Here is a 14,389-nt window from a genome sequence, read left to right as displayed (position 1 = left end):
AGGCTGCCATCTGCAGAGCAGCAAGGCATGAGACCAGGAATGAGAGCTGTGAGAGGTGCTCAGGAACTTCTGGAACCAGCTCATGGAAGCCAGTCAGAAACTGCATCTGCAGCGTGGTGTGGAGTTCACTCCTTATCCTTCGCTCCTGACAAATGTCTCCATGTAGACAAACTTATGTTACTTAAACTATACTAAATGTGCTGACATTTAAAGCTCTACGAGTGGGAGTGCTGTGGTGGAAAATTTTTCAGGGGTGAAGGGAATGGCTAGCGTCGTCTTTGCTTGGTAGGAAGCAATGTGATCTGTGGTGGCAGAAGGGAGCTGAAATCCAGTGAGTTTGCAGACGCTGGGAGGAGGACTGTTCTCAGTATTCAAAATGAAAGCACATGCAGCTCTGTCATCTATACCTTGTTTCTAAAGATATTCTTTTTAACATACGCTTTTGTCGTTTTCTTAGACAATATCTGTTTATCTTGCCAACTGTGAATGGATGCTGCAGGCACACACATTTAATAGATGGGGTTGTCTGCAAATATGTTTGCTTCTCAGCTTATTGATCTTTAAAACAAACAGAAAAGCAGGGAATGGGGAGAGAGACTCTGTGCTTGTTTCTGTTGCTTTATCTTCGCTCGTTTTCCTGCCTTATTTCAGTCTGAGGCAACTGTGTGGTTGACTGCATAATTGCCAGCATTGCTATCAGGTCTTAATAGCCCTAGGGTCTGCTATACTTGACTAGAGCTGTTTGAGGGTTGCTGTACTGTCCTAATTTAAGTGAAATGACATTGGAAGAGTGGGAACACTTTTTTTTTTTCCCCCTATTCTGTGCAGAAATACGGTAATTGCTATGAATTCCTTCTTCGTTTGGTGGCAGTGAGTCAGATGCTTAGATGGTGTGTTTGGCAGAGCTCTTGCACTCCAGAGAGGGAAGTGTCCCTTGGCTTCTGGTGGGGCGTGGAACCCTGCTTGCTGCCTCAACTCTTTGGCCTCTGGCGGTAGGGAGTGAGGTCCTGCTTTCTGCCTGATGCAGAGGGATTTGTTTTAGCAGGAAAAGCCTTACCTGTTCCTTGCTGCTGCGTGATTTGTCAAGCTTGAGTTTCAGGTGTGACGGAAGCAGAAAGCGGGGCCGGTTCTAGAAATACTTCTCATGCTTTCTTTAGTTACTGAAACATTGAAGAACCAGATATTGTTTAGACGGGTAACTGCAAGTTTCTGTCTAAAATGGCGTAAAAGTGGGTGTTTGAAAAGGTCCTCAGTTTGATCCGTACTTCTAGTTGTTACTCAAGTATGTCTGGTCGCCTGAAACATTTTAGGAGGAGCAGAGAATGGAGTTCTGGAATGATGGAGACTGAAGCTGAAACAAATTTGTATGGATTGGTTCTGCAAATCCTTTGGTATTACAGATTTAGGTGCTCCTGCCATGCTTTTTGGCCCACATCGCCTCAGCGAGGAAATCAGTGGAGCCATGTGAGGCTCTCTGGTCCCTGTGTGCCTGAGTAGCCATAAGCAAATGCTTCCTCCTGTAGGATAAGGAGGAAGAAGGGAACATAGAGACCAGTGTGTTCTCTGCAAGGGTGCTTGCCAACTTAAGGTCACTGAGCCCTGGACACGATGCAGCTTAAGCAGATGGACTAGCTGACTCTTGGTAAGGAAACCTGCAGGTCCACGTAATGGTGCAAGACACCAGGGAGGGTCAGTTGTTCTTCCTGCGTGATGAAAACGAGGATTTCTGGCTGGAAGAGGTCTGTGTTGATATTGTAAACTGTACTTTTAAGTGTTTTGGCGTCTTTGAAACAAGCTGTTTGAGGAACAAGTGCTATTGAGTTAACATGACGTACGCAACTGTAGAACATATTTTGAGCCCAGCGTGATTATTGAATATTGTACTAGGTTTTGTTCACAGTTGTGCCACTATTAGGATGCTTCAAAAATGATTTGGGATTTGTGTGGGCAAATCTAAAACCCGGGGGTAAGAAGAGTATACAGAAGTATCATAAGATAAAACACTGCTCAGAGTATTGTGCTTTGCCACATACTTTTCCTTTCTTGCTCTTAATCCTGTTTTTATCTGACCAAACCTGCATCGTTATGGAATGACATAGTTAAAACTTGGCTCAGCCTATTCTATCCTGCAAGACTGGATTGTTTTTGAGGCGAAATGACTGAATTGGATTCCAACTGCTTCCTTTTTACATTGTTTGTTTCTGTTAGGTAAATGGTCCCGGTGGGGATAGTATCTTCAGTACCTCTTATGGTCCAAGGCATTACTGTATTTCAATCTGATTCTGCTTGTTAGCATTATATTGTGCTAGGACAGAAAGACAATGGGGTACATTGTTTTTTTGTAACATAACCGAAGTTTTCTTTTAAGTTGTTTTGTTCTTGGATATGCACTGTAACTCCTCTTATCTGCGCTGTGCATGTGACCATGTAAGAAGTAAAAATGGATGCTGAATGTGGATGGCATCAGTGTCCCAGGAGCTGCACTGTAAGAGTTTGAGAATCATCATGTAATGCTGATTCAGAGCTTAAGTAACTGAGCCTGTGGTAGGTTTCTGGGATAGAAAGCTGATTTTCTGAACAAGCTTCCTTTTTTTTTTTTTTTCTCTTGATTAACATCATTAGTTCTAAAACACACGAGATGGTTCCAGGAATTGTCCTGCAAGAATTGTTCTTTAAAAGACTGATTTTACGTTTGCATTGGAACCACGGTGCTCTAAACTGAGGGAACAAAGCTGATGCAATCTTTGAGTCCTCTTGTTTGTTCTGTTCAATGGCTTCATGTCACTCCTGGTTATCAACCCCTCCTATGAGAAAACATCCTTCGTGTTTAACTAAACAATTTGCAGGAACTTTGCCAGTTTGCTTGTCACACTCGGTTGAGGTGAGCCCTGCTTTGCAGAGGGTGCTGTAAGTAGAAGTAATCCATTACAGCCCAGTCTCTTCTGCCTCCTCCCAGCCACATCTCTTTCATGAAGGGGGCTGTAAAACTTTCCTCCCTCTTTCATGGCCCTGTTTCCAAAGTGAATTGTTAGTAAGCAGGCTCTGGTCTTATCTCTGTTGGCAGAGCTGCCTGCCTGGTAGGTGGCAGTGGGGGGGCAATGCTTTTCAAATGGGACTTTCCTGTGTTGACGGAGGCCCTTGGGTTTTTATGTTTTAACAGCTTCCTATTGTTTGAATCTGCAGGTTGTCCCCTCCCACACTCTTCTAGCTCTTTCCTCCTCCCTTAAATAATTTTTCCATGTAAGTATTACTCAGAGCAGTTACTCCAGTAGAATGTCCTCTGAGAGTTTTTTCAGCCTGCTCTGATCTCCAGCTTTTGTTGCAATACCGATGTGGAGTTTACACAATAGAAACTGGCTTCTAAAGGTAGGTCTTCCTAATTTTGAAATCTGTTGTTTAAATTCAGTGTTGCCACTGTTGTGACTACTTTTTCTGATTACATCTGAGTTTCACAGGAATGCTCATCCATATATGCTACTGAGAAGTAGAAAATGCTGCTTTTCAGCGTGGACTGTCTTATTTCTGAGATGCAAAGAAGTAGCGTTGCTTCAGTTTGCCATTAATTTGCTTTTGAACGTTCAGGCCATACTTCCTAAATGCTGTTTCGTATGTGTACATTTTATGTATGTTCTCAAGATTGCTTGTCTGAAACGCACTCCCGAAGCTGTAAGCTGCCTTGGGTTATACCAGAGCTTCTGCTGACTAGTACTATCCGTAATAAATGCAAAGATGAAACCAGTCAAAATCTCTTTGCACCTTAACGTTTGTGACAACTGGAAGGGATATTGGCAATTTGTTTCCTATGGTTGTTATTTTATAGTATAACTATGCCTAATCAGGAGCTCTTAAGCCTGCTTTTTTCATAATATGGATGCAGTTTTGTTTCCCACTACTTGTTAGCTTGAATTCTGTTTGAAAGAAAATTGGTAATAAAATAAGGTATTAAATGTAGGTAGGACTTTTAAAATTATTTTTAATGTGTTGATTTGTGAAAGTAAGGACTTGCTTTGGCAGCTTTCCTGATTCCCTGCCTTTTGTGGAAGTGTCTCGTTTCCAAAATAAATACTAATTATTATGTGAATTCTGGAGCTCTACCATGACTGTTCCATACTTCTCATTGCTGCAGCTTTCAGCATGAAATATATCTTTGTTTAAATTTGTAGATTTGGAGAATACACAAACCATTTTCATACATTTGGTGAGAGTAAACAGGCTTTAATTCCACCAAATGATAAATCCAGTTCTAAAATCCGTCACTGGAGGTGGGGTGAACAGGAAAAAAAAGCTATATATCACTTCTACTGCTCATCATTCTTTATAATAAACAAATTCCAGTCTTTTTTTTGAAGGAATACTTTTTTTTTTTATAATCCCCACATGTTTTAGGATGCCTGACATGGGTTGTAGCTGCCGAGGTGGGTCCCTGTTGGGTGGGCTGAGCTGATGTGGAGCTGAGCGTGGAAGCCCGCGCTCCTGTACACTGCCCGCTTCCCTTGTCCCCAGCTCCAACTTCTTGGCAAGTTAATTCAGCTCATTAAACTTGCAGGAAATAAAGCAAGCCCTTCTCTTTTCCCATCCCCCTCAAAGTGCTAATTTTCTGAGCTGAATTTGCTCTTGTGATCTAGAGGGCAGGGATGTGGCCTGCCTGCCCATGAGCTCTGTGGTGGAGAGGGAAGTGTCCTCCCTGCTTTAGTGGCAGTGAGATTTCTGGTTCATTTGTCCATAGAAAATGTTACCCCCAGAAATCGTCTGTCCTCCCACAGATAGCAAGAACGCTGTATCACCACCTCTGGCTAATTGTACAGGAAGACAAGCATGAACTTGCGTTTGATACAAGATCAGATTTCCCTTGTGTGATGAGCTGCTGAATGTGGAATTAGCCTGAAAGGACAGAGGCCAGCCCATCTGACGGTTTGCAGACTGAAGCACATCAGGGAGCTGCTTGCATTCATCTGCATTATTAGAAAGTTCAGTGGGTATTTCTTCCTAGCAAGTTGGACTTCATGGGAGTTACAGAAGCCTTAGGAACATTGTCATTGCTAATTATGCCTTTTCCTTGAAAGAAAACACCAAAACCCAACACATTTTCAGTTCAAGAATCTCTTGCTTTAATGGAAAAGCATTCTGGACATAGTGTCTTATGTTTTTTGTCTTCATTTGTAGTGTAGTTACACCTACAGGCTCAAGTCTCTGATTTAGGTGCCTAACAGAACAGGCTGATTCCAGCTTAGAGAGTTCCCACTGCAAGGCCAGAGAAACATGATAAACAGCTAGAGAAGTAAAGGAAACAGACTGTGGTGGCTGTCAGGATGAACAATGGCTTTGGCACACCTGCTGCCTAACTGCTGAGCTTTTCTATGCTTGGCAGGAAAGGAATGATTTGGAGGATAACAGAATAGCTTTGTAGATGTTTTTGGTATGTTTCCATCTTCTCCGGGGGAGGGAAAACAGAAGCACTTGCTTTTAATGTCTAACAAATGGCTAGTGAAGGCTGGCATCATCAAATATGGGGGCAGGATTTAATCATGCTCTTAAAAATTGAGAAGTCAAGATTATGTTAGATGCAAAGGCCCTTAGAAGTGAATGCAGGGAGTGGCGTACTGTAGGAAGGGGGAATACTGCAATATAGTCAGAGCAGTGCGATGGAGAAAACTGTACTCTTACTGCACATCTGAACAGATATAAACAGAAGGAAACTACTTTTATGCAAGAAAAAAAGAGTAGGTTTCTTCAGTAATCAGGAAGCAAAATGAAGAGAGCTGGAACAAATGCATATGTGGGAAAATTTTTCAGTATGGCACAGTTCTCAGCTCTACCAAGAGCCAAGTGATGTTAATCAGTTGCTGTTAACTCCTGGGAGTTGTCACAGATGTGAGCTCTGGGAAGAGATTACTTCTCCCAAGGAACAATGTGTCACAGCCATGGCATTTCACCCATTTTCCAGTTGCATCTTTTCATGTTCTGATGTTTTGAATCACAATAACAATCTTCTAATTGATGAATTAATACATGTATACTTCCACAAGTTTTCTTCAAGTTTATAATGTACTTGGTTGCAGAAGAGGGCGTATATTTCAATTCCTGTCGGTGAGTGCCTGGGTCACCACAGTATATTGGAACTGGGGAACTTGAGGGGACTGGGAAGAAATGAGTGCTAAAAAGACAGAAGGATTTCTTTCTAGGCTAGCAGACAGAATGTACCCGACATCGCACATTTTGGATCAAGCTCAGAGTAGTTTAACTTCAAATGGATTGACTTTAGGCTTGCTTGGCCAGAAGTGTAAGAGTTTTCCAGGTCAGCCACTTGGCTCTGCGTGTGCATGCATATGTGTGTATGACTTATTAATCACAGAGGAAGGATGCACAGGCTCTTAATCTGGATAGAATATTTGTGTTTTTTCCTGTCTCCCTTACAGGTGTGCATAAGGAAGCGGGATATGTTGTAATGCTGGTGAAGCAATGCACAGCAAGAATAATGTTAAGTAACAGTGCGTGTGAATGCTTTCTTCTAGTATTGAAGGAGAATTTAGCAGTTGCGATTTCTCAACACAGCACTTATTGTGGTGTGATGTGGTGACTGAAAATACCATCATGGTGTGCTAACTCTGTGATAAGGGTAGCTTTTAGTGATGTTGCTTTTCCAGATGTCAGGTGATTGTTCTGTGAAGGCTGGTTATTCTGAGGGAGAGGGCTTGTAACAGAGCAGTATTTGTTTTTGCCTTTTCGCTGTCTTGCTGGTGTTCTGGATCTGCATTTGTTTTTGTATCAAGTTGCTAATCTTCCTCACACCCTGTTCTGGCAAGTGCAAGAGCCTCGTCCCCTCAGCAGCTTTTCCTCTTGCCAGCGTATTGTCTGGGGACCTGTGGGGAAACCGAGTTGCATTGTGCGGGTTACAATGCTTGGAGACCTGGTCCTGGAGCGTATTGACGGGTCTTGTCTTAACAGGATTTGGCAAGAGTAGGTGTGGGCAACGTGAGGCTGAGCTGTTGGTACAGTTGTGACTGGAAGGAGAAGGCTGCGCCCCGTGCCAGCTGCAGGCCGTGGGGCTGCTGTGGGCCGCAGCGAGCCCCAGGGACCACCATGGGCAGCTGTAGCAGCACGTGGAGCCCTCCACAGGTTTGACGGGCCCAAGCCTTCTGTGGGGAATCCCCAGAAGTATTTTAAGATTGACCAAGCCAAGTTTTATGTAAGTAAGAAATAGAAATTTAGCTTTTTTAAAAGAGAAAATTCTAGGGAACTACGGGGAGTAAAACAGAGCTGTGCTTGTTGTATATAACTTTCTTGTTGCCCACTGGCTCTATATCCCGGTCTGTCAGTCCCTGAATAGCCCCATATGTCTAAGAAATGCTGTGCTATGTCGGAGGCCAGCCCAGGCATCTCTCTGCCCTGTGGTACCTGCAGCCTCTGGAAGCCCCTCTCCTCTGAGCATCCTTGGTACCTCTCCCAGGGGGACAAGGCAGGACGGGGCTCTGTCCCTGCCCCTAAGGGAGCTGCATGGCACAGCCATATCTTAAAGGATCACAGGCACAGTTAGAAGCAAGAAAGTGAACACTTACATAAAACTGTGTCATCCCGAGACCAGACACGTCCCCATCCCTTGCTGTGTGTGGTGGAGCGGAAGAGCCCTTGGAGCTGCTGTCGTGTCTTGCCTGAGCCCTTTCCCCAAAGCATCTCGTTCCCTGGGGTACTCTGAAGGAATGAGATGCCAGTTTAGGCTGGGTACATCACTCTACAGGGGAAATAAAAGATGAACCCAGCACATGGAGTAACACAGTTTAAAGCTCTGTGCTTCCTGCATTTCACCCATTCGGGGGTGCACTAAGAAACTGTGTAATCCTCTCTGCTTAACTTTGCAGTGAGGAGAGTGGTTGCTGGAAAGTTAGGGGGTTTCAGCCAGGGGTGTTTTATTTTCAAAGTGATTTCATGGGTTAGTGTGGGATCAGTCTGAGGATGTAACAGAAGTAACTGCTTTCACCAAAAAACAAAGAAACGAAAACACACTGTAGCAGCACTGAAATGGTCTAACCTCTGCTGAAAGAAGTTAAACTGTAACTCTTAAGGTTAGCATCCTTTTGTTTGTAGTCCAGGTTGAAATCTTGCCTGAAGTTCAGCAAGGCTGCAGTTTCCTCTAGCTCCTCTTTCAGCGTTGAATTCAGTGGCTTAAAAACTTGTTTCCTGAGTACTTTTCAGGCCTGTAGGGCCAGGCCTCACTTTTTTGTATGGGGGCACGTAATGTATCCTCAAGCTTGTTCTTTCTCATTGTGTTTTAAAATAACAATAACAAAGTTATTTAAGGGTATCTTTCCACACCTATTGGTTGGCTAAAAGTATAACTTCTAAGGGCACTCAGAGAATTGTTTTAATTTTATATTTACCGGTTGTCTTTTAATTGCAAATGCAGGAACTTTTTAAATTGCCTCCTCATTTTCTTCTACCAGTGTGCAATCCACAAATAATGTGCAGAGATTCCTTTTGTGGTATCTACCTCCTCTTGAGCCCTTTCTGGTTTTTTGTAGAGAGCTTCTGGTGCCACTCAGCAGTGTCATTTCGTTGCCAGGCAGAGCAAAAATAAATCAAAGCTGTTGACATCATTCTTCTTTTCCTTACCCCAACACCCAACTAGTCTGTTCAGCTTGTGTTATAGTGCATTTGCACAGCTTCTGCTTCTGTGATCCATTAGGACAGAGCCTGCTTGTATTTTACAAGAGTCTCTTTCATGCTTTGTGGATCTCTCCAGGCCACAGCAGGACACAGAATAATCCCTTTTGCATTTGGTAGTGTCACAGTATTTCTCTGGTAAAGATGAAATAATCTTTCAAAATGAAAAAAATAACATCTTCATGAGTCTGTATTTGATGCAAGGTAATTTTCTCATGGTTTTTGTGTTTTAGAGAATGAACAGATGCTTTTTTTTCTTCCCCCCCCCCCCCCCCCCCCCCAGCAGATCACAAGATTTAAAGATGTTAGAATCTACAAGGGAAGAGTTGTATAAGTTTTTAAAATCTGCATGGAAGTAGTTGCGTAGTAGTAGCATCTGGTAAGGATAGTACAGATGATCTTAAAAATAAATATACTAGAAACCTGAATTCAGATTTTCCATTGAAGGAGGTTGGAGTTGTGTAAAAGTTTGTTTGGAAATCTTACAGCGTTACCTTGCTTCCAGTTCTAACATAAAATAAAGGAGTTGTGTGTCAGAAATCTTGTTTATAAGATATAATCTGCTTTGCACTCATAAAACCTCCATCAATGTGTGCTATTCATATTATGCAATATTTTAGTTTGTGGAATGTATTTCTGACTAATATGCTATATATGAAAGTCAAAGAACATAATTTGCCTGTGTTTTAGTCATCTACTGCGAATTTCACACAATGAAGTACGTTAAACTGGATTTGAAGCTTTGTGTGGTTCGTTTTATTTTGCGTTGTTTTTTTCTATTTTTTTTACAACTGCTTGAGAAATAGATGCTGGTGCGTTTTGTCTTCCAAATATTTATTTTACTATATCTGTCAGAATGTCTTATACCAGCATAAAAATGTTTTTTTACAAGAGGAAACTGCTGTAGGTATTATCGGCCAAATTGTCTTTCATTAGCAGAATGGTCATATTTTAAATGTGTTATGATTATGTTTATAGATGAGAAGATTTATACTAAGAATGCTTAGGTCTGTTTCTATTGACCAGTTTATTAGCAATCTATTATTTAAATTAATAGAATATCAGAATTTAGGCAAAATAAATTGCTTATTTGTAGGGCTTCTTAATGAGAGAAAAATTCCTGGTATTGGACATAGTTGTGCATCGGGGCTCCTTTTCCGAGTTTGTGGGTATAATTGCATGACTTTGTCTGCATTTAGCTGTGAGTTCAGGGCTGTTGTGCATTCATTTGTCACTTATCCTCTGCTTTAAAACAGATCTGTGCAAAGTGGGCGCTTGCTTTGAGACAGTAACAGGCAGGGCTGCAGCTGAAGAGAGGCACCACATGTCCATGACTGTCTGCTCAGGGGGCAGAGAGCCGGGCAGTTAGGCCTAATCCTGGGGTGCAAAGGCCTTGGAGACAGGCTGTGGCAATGTATTGCAAATGCTCTGTTTGCTAGGGGGAGACCAGAGCCCTGTGTGGGAGTTCTGAATGTGAAGTTTGGAGGCTGGTTATGTCTATTTGCTTCCTATTTACAAAAGGAAAAAGTCACTAGCTTGCAAAAAGTGTCTTTTCCTCTGTAAATCCATCAATCAGATGTGTTATTTTGCTAGTTTACAGAAAACAGTGAATCAGGTCTCCTACTTTGATACAAAACAGTGAATCAGTCTTTGATTACTCCCTCTCTTTGCCTGTTCCAGACTGCTGGTAAGGTACAGGAGTATGTTTCCCCCCAACCTGTTTGTTTGCTGTACTTTTCCCATATGTTAATTGCCACCAGGAGATGGGATGTTCTGATTCATTAAAAGTTTTTTCTTGTGATCCATTCAGGTGTTCTTCCTATCCAGGTTCTGAAGGTTTTGGTGATTTTTTTGCAGAAAAATGCTTCCATTTATAAAGCGAAATCAAGCAAAATTGAATTTCTCTATTGTTAGTTATGCTTATTTCTCTAAACTAACAAATAATGATCTTAAAACCAAGTTAAGATTAAGTGCTTATGCATGTGCATGCACACTCGTGATTCTGCTCAAGTGTTATTTATAGTTCTACAGCACAGATGACTGCTTAAAAAAGAGGAAAAAGCAGCATATTGTGGATGCTGGGTGCATTGTTTTGTAGCTATGTAGAACTACTAATCCATGCAATGCTCCGCAGTGCGGGAGCGCTTCTGCTTGTCAGTTTTAGCAAGGCAGGGAAAAAGATTTAAATGTTTAATACTGGAACAAGGCATAAACACCTTAAACTGCTGTTCTTTTTCTTTGCTCTGCTTATGCTTTGTCTTCATGAATTCCTCTGAACTGCTTCAGTTTGGCACCTTAGTATGTTACCAGTCCAGCAAGAAAGTGAGTGTTAGAAGCCATCCTGATAAGTGCTGATGGTGGGATGATTCACTGCATTTTGTGTTTTATCTAATAGGTTGAGAATAAGTATTACTTTAATATCCCAAACTATCCTGAGCTTAAGAAAAAATAGGGAGTAATTTCCTAAATGCATTTACTGTAAAGTGTGCTGTCTGGCCCCCAGCTGTTAATCGTGACAGAGGTGGGCATCGTGTCTGCCTGCCCTCTGGAGATGTCCTCAGTAGGCAGTGGTGTCAAAAAGTCCATTGTGCCTCTGTACAGAGCAAGCTGTTTTCTTCCCTGGGGGTCTTTTTGCCCTTGAATACTACCTGGGGAAGTCAGTGCCTTGCAGTGTTTAACTTTGAGGTTCTTAATACATCACTGCAAAGACTAATTTCCACCCAAAGGCTGTCCATCTGCCTGGTCAAAGTCTGTTGCTGCTCTCTGCATGTTCATGCATTTGCTTATTTTGTGCTCTCTTTCCTTTGAAATTCAGCTGCTGGTGGTGCTGGAGTTTTTCTGTTTGCCTCTTTCCCTGGGAAGTACGTACCTTGCTTACCTGTGTTGGTTATTCTGTGTGGATGTATATGTATTAAGGCATTCAGCTCTTTCAAACATTACTGGAATAGAGGTATAATGAAACAGGTTAGTGAAATAGAGGGATTTGTGGTGCTGTAATGTGAACAGCACACGATTTAGGATTGATAGCTACTGACTTTTCCTTTAAGGAAGGAAAGGGGTATGAAGATTGACAGGAGAACTCATAGTTATAGCATGGTGGCTGCTCTAGAAGAGGCTGAGGTGTTTTTTTTTTTTCTGCAAATTTTTGTGGTGCTGCTTAACAGGAAAAGTCTGCAAGGTCAGGAAAAGAGTGGCAGCAGGGCTTTAAGATTTTAAGTTCTCAGTCATGAAGCCTTGTGTTACTGAATGCTATTGTAGGCACACTTTGGTCATTCTCAAGCTAGAATTTGCAGGTCAAAGTAGAAAACAATTGTTTTCCTGGGTCAGTAGTATTATTGGAAGAAGGATGAGATTATTTACTTGTGAATAAAGGTGCCAAAAGACAAAGCTTTGAAATCTTGTTGCTCAGGCATATGGCTGTAAAACGCAGAATTTTGCAAAGAAAATTACTGTACCTGGAGTTTGAATTAAATACTGAATTAGTCTTGGAGCTCCCCCTTGGAAAGCCTAGGTAAAGTTTTAGGAGGGAAATAACTGGGAGCAGGAGGCCGTCTGGGCATCCGCTAGAATAAAACCCGAACTTTCCATTTCACCATATGGTTGACAGCTGTCCTGTTCCTATTTGTCATCATTTTCTATGTTAGACAGGATTGAACGGTGATGTTTTACTGATTTTTGAGCACTTGCATAACATTTGAAGCTGCTGCATTTTCCCTGCTTATCCTAACTCCCCAGATTCCATATGGAGTGGGATGAGAAGCTGGTTTCACTCTCCCCTTCCCGTTATGAAACGTCCAGCACCAAGTCTAACATGGATAATATAGGGCTTTTTTAAAAAAATATAATCTTTGGGGAGTATTTATTTAGGTGATATGAAACTTAGGGAAAGTACTTCAGAAATCCTCTTCCACGCAGTTGTATTCAGATGCCTCCTTTTCTTACCCTGTGCAGCAGTCTTAAAGAGCTGGGCAACTGTGGAGTGAGGATCTGAAGGGAATGCAAATTATTCTGGAGTCTTATTTTGAAATTCTTTGGGTTTACTTCTGGCTAGATGACTTTCCTACCTATGTCTGTTCCTTCCCACTTCAAGTGTCAGAGAAAAGCTGTTGAGATAACAGCTCCTTTGGGTTGCATAAGAGAAAGGGGGGGGCAAGATGCTTCCCAAGGGGCTGGGGGGGGAGGACACCAAGCTGGGATCCGCCTGCCTCCATTCCCATCGGCTCTGCAGCAAACGCATGTGCTGGAAGTCCTGTGATGCATGAGATCACTGGTTATTAATATAGTGTTTTTGATATGAGTAAAGGTTTTATCTGGGGAGTGAAGTGTGTTTTGGCAATAAGCCCACACAAAGTAAATAACGTGGCCTTTGCGTCTCTGGTTATGACCTCACATCTCTTGTTGTTTGTCTTCCAACAGAAGCCCTTTATTGTTCAATTATCCCACATTGTGTTCCTAAAAACTGCAGTCTCTAACAAGAGAGGTGGTCCTGAAACTTCTAGATCATCTTGCAGGTGAAGTTGTGTGTGATCAGAAAAGGCTGTGATACTGGTTTTTATAAATAAACCCACAGCTCTGAATACCTTTTTTATTGCAGTATGCCTTTTAATGGTTGCCAGGTCTTTACTGGAAGGTTTTTAATGGCTTTTCCAATTGTTTGAGAGCCAGCTGATACTTTGCGTCCAGTTAACTACTTTATGGAAGTCTGGACCTGGCTACCCTACTTTTCTCTCTGTAGCTATATGGGATAGATACATACTTTTTCCCTGTTTTGAACAGAAGTCTGCATGTTCCCAGGTTTGAACAGAAGATAGATGTTTCTCAGCTGATGTACTAATTCCAGGAAGGGCTGCAGAAATGACCACTGAGCCTCTGTAACCCTGCAGAAGCATCCCCAGGCAGCTGGGGATGAGCAGAGGATAGCTCCCTTTGAGCTACAGCAGGGGGAGATTTCCAGCCCTCCACCATCACTGAGCTGTCTGCAGTTCAAAGCCCATGGCTTTCTGCCACTTTTTTTTTTTTTTTTAACAGAGAGAGATGCTCTTCAAAGAGGTTTGGCTGACTGTTGGGCTTAAAATCAAATGGTTCGGATTAGATGAGTGTTCACAGTGTTTCATTAGACTGTATTAAGACACAGTCCACTATAATTTTATAAAATGCTGGCAAGCACTTACGCTTGCTGCAAAGATTAAACCACCTTTATGCAATGTAAAGCTGTGCTTGACCTCAGCAGCTTGCAGAGTCTCACTTTTGGGTGTTTCTGCAGCACTTGGTCTCTCCACACCCCTTGTTGGTCTCAGTTGTTAACAGGAACATGGAGTGGGTTTGTTTTTTCCTGTTATCTGCTGGTTTGGAAAGTCAGTACAAGAATATATTTCCTCGTTTAAAAAGAGCACTCAGTTTTCTCTCTCTGTAGAAATATTAAGCTGTATTGCAGTGCAGAAATGCCAACGCTTCTGCTTCAGGGAGTGGTAATCCCAAGAAGCTTGGGCCCTTTCAGTGTCCTGCCTGCAGTTTCTTCTAGTGGTTCGTAGGCTGTATGAATACAAGTGGTAGTGCTTGAAATCACTGCAGTCTTTGTCAAGACCATAGGGCAGCCTGGTTTGCTCGCTGTTCTGTTGAGACCCTTCCCCGTTGGCTTCCATTATCTTGAGGCAGGCTCTTGGAGAAACGGCTTTCCCTGTGTCTGCTGAGAAACCTGCCGTGTTTGTCGTGGCTCGTCATGCCCTCACGC

The 14,389-nt window shown here is 42.4% G+C and overlaps 1 protein-coding gene across 1 annotated transcript in view; it reads left to right on the top strand.

The window, feature by feature from the left end:
- Window positions 1–3,219: 3,219 nt before the first annotated feature.
- Window positions 3,220–14,389, top strand: part of USP54 (ubiquitin specific peptidase 54) — a 67,267-nt gene continuing 56,097 nt past the window's right edge. The window contains exon 1 of the mRNA XM_082765017.1: window positions 3,220–3,366. The gene's annotated coding sequence lies outside the window, so the exon portion shown is untranslated. The remainder of the gene's footprint in view (window positions 3,367–14,389) is intronic.

Source organism: Aythya marila (genome assembly GCF_965140915.1).
Source record: "Aythya marila genome assembly, chromosome: 7".
NCBI classification, from domain to species: Eukaryota; Metazoa; Chordata; class Aves; order Anseriformes; family Anatidae; genus Aythya; species Aythya marila.
The sequence above is the reverse complement of the archived record's forward strand: the minus strand, read 5'-3'. Positions and strand labels throughout refer to the sequence as shown.